The sequence below is a fragment of the Octodon degus genome, unplaced genomic scaffold (assembly GCF_000260255.1).
Source record: "Octodon degus isolate 3935 unplaced genomic scaffold, OctDeg1.0 scaffold00103, whole genome shotgun sequence".
Taxonomy (NCBI): Eukaryota; Metazoa; Chordata; class Mammalia; order Rodentia; family Octodontidae; genus Octodon; species Octodon degus.
The window spans coordinates 9689236-9700010 of NW_004524679.1; positions in this window are offsets into that span (position 1 = coordinate 9689236).

The window sequence follows — 10775 nt, forward strand, 5'->3', positions numbered from 1 at the left end:
AAAAAAATAAAAAAGAAAGAACCTGGACCAAAGAGTAACACAGGTGTTAAAGGCAAGAGGGATGAGAAGCAGGAGGCATACAAAATCTGTAAGGATGCTCAGATTACTCTCTCCTAGCCATGCTTTTTGAAGTTTCAGTGCTTATGCCACTGAGCCATTTCCCCGGTCAAGAATTTTAGAGTAGCTTGCAAGCAATCATACTAAAATGGACGGAGAGGTCTGTAAGTCAGTGGGGAATTCATAAATGGAAGATAAGAGAAATACTCATTCAGCTACCATTAACTTAATTTTGTTTGCATTCAGAATGAGCTTTCAATATGTTAAGCAATTGTATGCAATTTATTTATTTTCATTGCATACCTCCTTTAATTATTGTCAGATAATTATGTGATTACTTATATGTCAAGATGCAAAAAAAATGACTGGGTTTTAAGTAAAAATGCTACAGAGTTTCACACAATTTTACAGAAGGCTAATACATAAAAAGAACAACATGCAACAGAGGATACTAACTTTGTATGCTGCTTAACAAACTAAAAATTAATTTAATTTTATTGAACAGCAGAGGAGCCACTGTGTCTTTTATTTTTTTCTTTTTTTGCCATAATTTTATTGATAAACAAATAGCAATGAGACAGTTTCAAATCAAATCGGAAGGACAGTTTCAATAATTAACACACTGCATACATTCTTCCTAGTGGTTAATTGCTGTACAAGATGCGGACTTGAGATCCTATTTACAAACACCATTAGAACAAATCATTCCATTCGTTAAGAGAATGTAACTATATATCTATGGCAACCACTTTGAATACACAGATACAAAATAAACATTCATCTGTATCCCGTTTTTTGTTGAGTTTCGTTATTTGAATATTATGGGTGTGTAAACTCAGTAAAATATTCTAAAAGAGTCCAGTAGCCCTTAGTAGTATTGAGTCTTGTGATTGACTGGCAAAATCAGAAATTGTTGACTTGAGTCACCCACAGCTCAACATAACAGCATGGCTTTATTTCTTATATTTTGTTCTTATAGTTTCATTCTGGATGTTAAGAACAAGGTAAAGCAGGACCTATGCAACAAGAGTTGTAGCTTTTGGTTCGGATAAGGTCAGTGAAATCCCCTCAGGATTTAAAATGAGATCCTGTATCTCAGATTGTAGAACCTTTGTCAGTGTCAGCAATGTGGATGAGTCACGGCCATTGCTTGACCAATGTGCTCTCTGTGAAAGCCTGAGAGAAAGTTTTCTCTCCATGTGATATTCCTTAGGCACACTCCACATCATCGATCACTTTCCTCTTTGGCCCCATAATCTCCTTGATCAGAAAATTTGGGACACTACCGAGTTACATGACGTTACACTACAAGTTCTCATATGTCCTGAGTCTTCATTGACCTTAGAAGGCTACGGCCAAAATATTGGCTTTCCTTGCAGTCTTCATTTTCTCTAGTTTTGATCTGCAAACTTAAGTTGTTAACCATCCAGAAGACAAGATTGTTGTTATTATCAAACAACTTATGCTGTTAAGCTTAACCTCACAATCTGTCTGCATATCAAACATTTAAGGCATAATATGGAAGAGGTATTTTTCATCAAGTTTCGATATGTTGAACTTTAAGTCCCTACATAATATGATAAAAACATTTAAAAATAGATTATATTTTTCAAATAGGCATAAAGAATTATATACTTCTCATGTGTGCACATAAGTCCAAAAATCTCACCATATAAAACCTTGAAACAGGACAGTCCCACAGTATTCCTTTTCCTGTCTCTTGCTTTCCTTCACCATCCCCTTCTTGAACAACCATCTACTTGGGAGACATCATAGCAGCAACTGGCATGTCATGACAAGCATCCCATGTTCAGTAGACCAGAATGACAGGAGCTCCAAGCATGACACTACTATTACAAATTACCATGTGGAGTGCAGTAGCTTAGTTCACAGGTGTCACTATATATAGTTAGTCAGGGTGAGAATATTTACCAATAACTGCTAGATCAAAAAATCTTCTGAAGATTCTCAGGATCATTGCCTTGCTCATCTTCAACCTAAAACTGTATAGCTTGACTTTCTCATGTTTCCTAGCTCTTCACCTTTCCTGTTCTTGATTAGTTAAGTCCTTGAGATCCTGCTTTCATTTTACTTGTATTACATCTTTCTATTTGTATTATTTCTTTTGAGTTCTTATACTAGGGAGACTATAAGATATTTACACATGTGTGTCTGCTTTATTTCACTTATGAGTATATGTTCAAATCGCATCCACTTCAATATAAAGGCTTTGACTTTATGATTCTTAATAGCAGAATAATACTCCATTGTGTAAAAATACCACATCTTTTTCAACAATTCCTCAGGTGATGGTCATATTGGTTGTTTCCAAGATTTGACTATCACAAACTGTGCTGCTATAAACATAGGCACACATATATCACTATGATATAATGTTTTCAAATCCTCTGGGAAAATTCCCAGTAGAGGAATAGCTGGTTTAAAGGTGATTTCCAGTCCAACTTTTCTAAGGAGTCTCCTTACTGATTTCCATAATGGTTGCACCAGGCTACATTACCACCAGCAGTGGAGAAGGGTTCCCTTTTACCCACAGCCTCTCCAACATTTGTTGTTGGGTGATTTCTTTAAGATAAGCACTCTTTCTGGGATGAGATGACATCACAATGTGGTTTTAATTTGCATTTCACCAATGTCTAGAGATTTGGATCATGTTTTCCTATATTGATTCACTTCTTTAATTTTTTCCTCTGAGAAGTGTGTGCTCAACTCAGATGCTCATTTCTAGATAGGGTCTTTAAATTTTGGGGCCCTAGTCTTTTTCAGTTCTTTCCAGACTCTAGAGAGCAGACCTTTGTCTGAGTATTTATTTGTCATGATTTTTTCCAAAATTGTGGGTTGCCTTTTCACTTGGTTGGAAATTACTTTTGACGTGAAAAGACTTCGCAGTAACAGCACGTCCCGGGTGTTAATTCTTTCAACTGTTTCCCATGTATTTGATTTCTGTCCATGAACACTTTGCATACCCCTAAGTCTTCAAGAGTTCCTGCTACTTTCTCTTCCAGGAGATTTAGTGTCTCTGCTTTAATATTTAGATGTTTAACCCATTTGACTTTAGTTTAGTGCATGGTGATAGACCTGGGTCAATTTTGAGTTTTCAGAGTGTAGAGAGCCAATTTTTTCAGCACCATTTGTTCAAGAGGCTATGTTTCTTCCAGTGAGTCTGTTTGGCCCCTTTTTCAAAGGTAAGTTGGCTGAGTGTGTTAGTAGGGGCTTCAGCATCTTCTAATCTATTCCATTGATCCTCAGGTCTATTTTGATGCCAGTACCATGCTGACTTTATCACAGTAGCCTTGTGGTATAATTTCAAGTAAGGAATTGTAATGCCACCTACCTTGTCTTTATTGCCCAGAATTGTGATTGCTATTCTGGGTCTTTTCCAGTTAAAGGTAAATTTTAGGAATGATTTCTCTATGTCTGTGAGGTATGTAATTGGTAGTCTGATAGAGATTGCATTATATCTGTACACTAATTTTGGGAGTATGGCCATCTTCACAAAGTCGGTTCTTCCTATCCAGGAGCATGAAATATCTTTCCATTTTCTGAAACACTCTATGATCTCCTTTTTCAGAGTACTGTAATTTTCATTGAAAAGATTTTTGACTTCTTTAGTTAGATTAATTCCAAAGTATTTCATTTTCCTCAATGGTATTGTAAAAGGTATTGTTTCTATAATTTCCTTCTCAGTGTGTTTGTTGTCTGTGTTAGAGGAATGCTATTGACTTTTGTGTATTGACTTTATAACCTGCTATGCTACTGAATTTCTGTATTAATTCTAGTAGCTTCTTGGTGGAGTTTTTTCGGTCTTCCAAGTAAAGTACCATGTCATCTGCAAGTAAAGATAATTTAAATTCTTCTTTGCGTATTCTTATTCCTTTTATTTCTTTCTCTTTTCTGATGGCTGTAGCTAATGATTTCAGAAATATATTGAATAGGAGTGGTGGTAGAGGACATCCTTGTTTTGTACCAGATTTAAGAGGAAAAGATTTTAGATTTTCCCCATTTAGGATTATGTTTGCCGTTGGGTCTTCATAAATGGCTTTTACTAGATTGAAGTAGAGCACATCTATTCCAATTTTCTGTAGGACTTTGAACATGAATGAGTGTTTGTCTTTGTCAAAAGCCTTTTTTGAATAAATGGAAATGATCATGTGGCTTTTAGTTTTCACTCCATTGATATAGTGTATTACATGTATAGATTTTCACATATTGAACCATTCTTGCATCCCTGGGATGAATCCTACCTGGTCATGGTGTATGATTTTCTTCATGATTTGCTCTTTTTTATTTGCTAGTATTTATTGAGGATTTTGGCATCTATGTTCATGGTGGAGATCTGCCTATAGTTCTCTTTCTTAGTTGCATCTTTCCCTAGTTTTGGTATCAGCATAATACTTTCCTCCAGGAATGATTTTGGGAGGATTGCTTCCTTTTCAATTTCATGGAAGAGTTTGAGGAGTATAGGGACTACATCTTCTGTAAATATCTTGCAGAATTCAGTTGTGAATCCATCTGGATCTCGATTTTCTTTGCAAGTAGGTTTTCAATTACCTCTCATATTTCATTGGCTGTTATTGGGCTATTGAGAGTGGTTATATCTTGTCGATTCAGCTGTGGTATTTCGTACATTTCTAGGAATCTGTCCATTTCTTCTGTGTCTTCTATTCTGTGAGAGTAAAGACTCTCAAAGTACCTATTGATAATCTTCTGAATTTCCACTGAGTCTGTGGTAATTACACCATTTTCATTCCTTTGTGCTTGTATTTGAATTTTCTCCTTCCTCTCTTTGATAAGGTTAGCTAGGGGCATATCAATTTTGTTTAATCTTTCAAAAAACGAGCTTTTTGCTTTTGTTAATTCTCTGAATTGTTTTCTTCGTCTCAATTGAATTAATTCCTGCTCTAATCTTTATGATTTCCTCCCTTCTTTGGGCTCTCAGTTTAGTTTGCTCTTCCTTTTCTAGTTGTTTAAGGTGCAGGATTAGGGTACTTATTTGTTTGCGTTCTGTCTTCCTAATGTGTGAGTTCACAGCTATGAATTTCCCTCTGAGAACTGCTTTCATCGTGTCCCATAATTTACGATAAGTTGTGCTTCAATTTTTATTGAACTGTAGATATTGTTGAATTTCTTGTTTAATTTCATCTGTGACCCATTGGTTGCTGAGTAGGGTGTCATTTAATTTCCATGTATTTAAGGTATTTGTCTGGTTTCTTTTGTCATTTATTTCCAGTTTCATTGCACTGTGGTCAGATAATGTGCATGGGATAATTTCTGTTTTCTTGCATATACTTAAGCATGACCTATGGACCAGTATGTGGTCTATTTTAGAAAATGACCCATGTGAAGCTAAGAAAAATGTATATTTAGCTGTGTTTGAGTGGAACACTCTGTATATGTCCACCAAGTCCATTTGTTTCAAACTCTGGTTCAGTTGTTATTTCTTTGCTAAGTTTTTCTCTGGTTGACCTATCTTTTGGAGATAAGGGTGTGTTAAGGTCTCCTGTTAAATTTGTGGCATTGGATCTTAGATTTTTCATGTCCATTAAGATTTGCATTATATTGTTGAGTGCTCCTATGTTTGATGCATACATATTTATTAATGTTACCTCTTCCTCTTGAATTTTTTGCCTAACCAGTATATAGTGGTCTTCTTTATTTCGCTTGATCATTGTTGGTTTGAAGTTGAGACTGTCTGAGAATAGAATTGCTACCCCTGCTTTTTTCTGAGGAGCTGGGGTCTGTAGTAATGTGTACCATCCTTTGACTTCCAGCCTAAGAATGTCTTTATGAGTTAAATGTGCTTCTTGTATACAGCATATTGTTGGATTTTGTTTTCTAATCCACTGTGCCCGTCTATTTCTCCTAATTGGGGAATTGAGCCCATTTACATTGATGGTTAGAATTGAGATGTACTGATTTATGGGTGCCATGTTATTTACCTGTTGTCATTTACTCTTTTTTCTCCTGTGTTTAATTGTTTGCCCTATTTTGTTGGTAGCTTCTGATTTTATTCATGGAGTTTTGATCATTTTTGTCCCTCTTTAGAAGATCTTTCAGTACCCTGTGTAGGGTTGGCTTTATCATCATGAAATTCTTTAGCTGTTATTTGTCATGAAAGTATTTCACTTCTCCATCAAACTTGAAAGAGAGTTTTGCAGGGTATAGTAGCCTGGGCTGGAATTTTTTTCATAGAGGACTTGAAGCACTCTGCTCCATGCTCTTCTTGCTGCATGGTTTGTGAAGAGAAGTCGGCCGTAATTCTGATGGGTTTTCCTTTGAATGTGATCTCCTTCTTTTCTCTAGCGGATTTCAGTAGCTTATTCTTGTGCTGAATTTCTTGGATCTTGACTATTATATGTCTCGGTGGGTTTTTCATTGGGTTGAGGTCCTTTGCCGTTCTGTATTCTTCAGTTACCTGAATGTCAGATTGTTTCCTCATATTTGGGAAGATTTCTGCTATTATTTCTGCCCATATTTTTTAATGCCATTTTTGTTGACTAATTCTTTCTCATTGAAGCCTATTAGTCTCACTTTGTTCATCTTTGCATCATCTTGCAGGGGATGGATTATTCTTTCCTGCATTCTCATTGTTTTTAAGAGATCCTTTCTTACCTTTTCACTAGCTACACCAGCATCTTCAAGATCTGATACACTGTCTTCACATTCACTTAAACGGTTTTGCACGCTTGTGATTGAGAGTTTCATTTCCTCTATATCTCTTTGACTCTGCTTCATGCAATCTATTTCTTTCCTGTATTGCTCATTCAGCGAATCCTTCATTTTTCTAATCTCCTCTATTTTTTTGTCAATTTCTTCTTTAGAAGCAGTTAGAAATTCTTCTACTGCAGTATTTTTTTCAGACTGGGTTTCCTGCCTATGTTTCTGTAGTTGCTTCTTTATTTCATCTGCTATGAGTTCTGAGAGTTCTTTTTTTATTTCAGAAAAGAATTGCCCTCTGATTTCCTCTATATCTTTCTGCTGTTGCTTATTTACTATTGACACTATTAATTCATGCATTTGAGCCAAGCTAGTGTCCTCCGCACCTCTTCTGGCTGGGCACTGGGTTTCTTCCATATGTTTCTGCATTTGATTCTTTAGTGCAGATGTTATTAATTCAGGGATTTCTTTTTTTATTTCCAATCTGAGTTTTTCTATATCTTTCTGAAGCTGTTTCTTTATTTCAGAAGCCACTGATTCATTGCTTTAAGCTGTGTGATTTCCAGTTTGTTCTGTGTTAGTGTCCTCTGTTACGGGTGGGCTTGGGTTCTGAGGTTGCATTTTGTTCCTTCTCGTCTTTTTGTGGAGCACTGTCTTCTGCCCTTTGTTGTAGATCTTTGCTGTAGTTATAACCTTTGCATGTACTGAAGTTCAGGTGCAGCTCTACAATGTCTGGTTTTATCCAGCTGCATCTGGCTTGGTTCTGGCTGCTGTGCTCAGCTCCTTCCTGCTGCTGCCCTTGAGGGTGAACCTGTTGTGCCCCTGTGGCAAGATGTTCTGCTCCTGGACTAGCTGGGTTGATCTATCCTCTACACTCTCTGCAGGGATTTCAGGTGCAGGGTTACACCCCTGTCATGTATGCCAGGCTTGATCTGAGCCTGTAGGGGACAAGGTGGAGTAGGGGTAGAGGCAGGTCTCTCACATACTCACTGGGTCTGGGCTCGAACTGGGTCTGGGTGTTCCTGGAACATGGCAGAAATTCCTAATCAAGGGTGGTGTGGGGGAGGTGTTGTGGATTGGTGGGGGGCGTCCCAAGGCGGAAGATGGTCTCACCCATGCTGCGCCTGGACTGGGACTCGGAGTTGGTTCCGCTGGCGCAGGATAGCCGGAAACTCTCCCACACACTCACTGGACCTGGCCTAGGACTGGGTCTGGGGATTCCCGGAATATGGCAGAAATTACTACTGGACAGGCAAGGTGGGGGAGGTGCTGCAGAGTGGTGGGGGGCGACCCAAGGGGGTGGAAGATGGTCTGAGCCACGCTGCGCCTGGGCTGGGACCCGGAGTTGGTCGCGCAGTTGCAGGGTAGCCAGAAGCTCTCCCATACACTCACGGAACCTGGTCTAGGACTGGGTCTGGGGGTTCCCGGAACGCAGCAGACATTCTTACTTGGTGGGTGGGGTGGGGAACTTGCTAAGGAGTGGTGGCGGGTGTCCCAAGGGGGTGCAAGTGGATCTGACCCATGCTGCACCTGGGCTGGGACCCAGAGTTGGTCCCACTGGCGCAGGGTAGCCGGAAACTCTCCTGTGTCTTTTATTTTTGAGCCTGAATGGAATCTGTATGCATGAAATAGATTCAAACAGATATTCAAGAATTTAATAATTCCATTGAAAGCTGGCAAGCTGTTTGAATGAAACTGAGATAGGCTTTCACACCTTTAAGACAGTAATGAACCTAATGAATGTAAAAGGGAAGATCTCTTGGAACTAGCAAGGAATAAGGAAATAATAATTCAGCAGCTATGAGATGACACAAAGAAAAATAATATAAGAACAATAGGTGTCAAGAAATGTGCACATAGGCTTTTTAAAAGTTTTACTTCTTTATTAATTTACTTATTGTGGCACCAGGGGTTGAACTGAGGACCTTGCGCTTGTCAAGCAAATGAATATTCTACAGAGCTATCTCCCCAGCCCCATTGTGCCATATATTCTTTTATTCTTTTTAATTTTTTTCTGTACTATAGGAAAGGATCTACAGGGTGTTCAGGGTCTCACTAATAGATCGGACTCATAGTGATCCGCTTTACAGCCCCAAGAGCTGGGATTACAGTGTGCTGGAGAGACATCTCAGTAGAATGAGCACTTCCCTGGCAAGCACAAAGGTCTGAGTTCAATCCCTGGTTCCAGAAAAAAAAATAAGAGGCTGGAACTACAGCCTCACACTACCATACGGAGACTCAATTGCCCTCTCAGCAAGCCCTGGGGGTTGGGGCCTGTGCTGCAGTGCCCAGGATTGAACCCCAGAGCCCTGCACCTGTTTGCAAGCACTTTAATTTGCTGAGATATTTGGCTGGCGCTTATAGTCTTCATTTTAAAGGTTTATAAAATATTCAAACCCATATGACAACCACCATTTGAAAATTTCCAGTATAATACTGTAATTGTTAGAAAGGAATTTAAACCTGATTAGCTTTGAGATCTGACCCAAGGACTGGTAACTTTTTGGTATTTCTATGTGAGCCATTAAGGCATGGTTCTGGTGTTGATGCTTAGTTACTCGATGCTTCTTTCTGAGATTCCTCCATTATTCTGCTTCCTGGCTTCTAAGAACTGTGCCGCTCTGCTTTACAAAATTTTACCACAAATGTTCCTGCCTTGGAGCCTGCTGAATATATAATGATATTATGAGAGAAGTAAACCTCTCCTTCAAGATTTGTATTAATTTAATAGCATAAATATACATAAACAGCTGTGAACCCAAACAACAATAAAAATGTGTGTGTGTGTGTGTGTGTCTGTGTGTGTGTGTACTGAGTCTCAAATGGCAGATATATTGGTTTCATTTGCCTCAGAGGTATGAGATAGATAGGAAATGTCAAGTATTTCTTGTATTTTCCCTTGTAATGAGTATTCTTCATGATGTTTAAATGAAATAACCATTCTAGTTAATTTGAAAACGAAATCCAGATATCATTCTTGTGTACTTTTATAAATAAAACTGCATTATCATTACAGTACACTTTGAGAATCAAAACATTGATTCAGTTCTTCACAGGCATTGTAAAAACTATTTTGATTCTTTTTTATTTTTTTAATGTTTTGATTCTTAAAGAAGAAACAAAGGCAACTAAAGAAAAATACAATCACAAACAACACCTCAGAACAGAAATAAATAATTTACAACTACAATTCTACTATTACGTTTTTTAAATACTGGAATGCCTGAGCCTTTTTTCTTCTCACTATCATATAACAATTGTGATCATTGCAGAAAGCAGGAAGACACAAAAAAGCCAAAGGGATGTGGTGGGCCCTGTCTCTCATTGCAGCAGATGTGATAGCTGTGGCTCTCTCCTCATCACAGAAAACAATCAGACCCTGGTAAGTTTCAGGGTCCTGGTGTTTCATGCCCCACAACCTCCACCATGAAGGGAGCTTTGCTGATCTGAGACATGACATCCAGCAGTACCAGAAGCCTTGATGTGCCCTACTTTTTCACCCCAGCCATCTCAATAGCCTTGAAGAAATGGAACCATACCACCTCATCATCAGAGATTTCCTGAGCTGTCGCTCACCCTCATCTTGTCCTGGTGAAATCCAAACTGAATCACAGACAAGGGCAGTTTGGGTAAGCTTTGTCTGCCCTCACATAGTCCTGCTTGCCTTACTGACATGGGCCCAACAACCCTACCATCTCTGCGGAGTGTGGATGAACACTGGGAGCTTCAAAATGTCAAAACAAAGGAGCAAATGTCAATCTCATACCTCCAGCGTTCCAGAAAAAGTCCTGGAGACTAGAACATAGAAGAAATTAGAAGTCAGACACCTCAAATTTCTGAAATTATAGCAACTGAAATAAAGAAACAACTCCATAAGCCTATAGAAGAAATCATAGCAGAAAAATATCCCTCAGATAAACAAGAAATGATGCCAAGAATAAAATAATTACTCAGCAAACCTAAAGAAGGCACAGATTAAAAAATATAGGAGAAAACAAAAATAATGGAAATAGTCAACAAAAAATACAGAAAAGGAAGCAGTG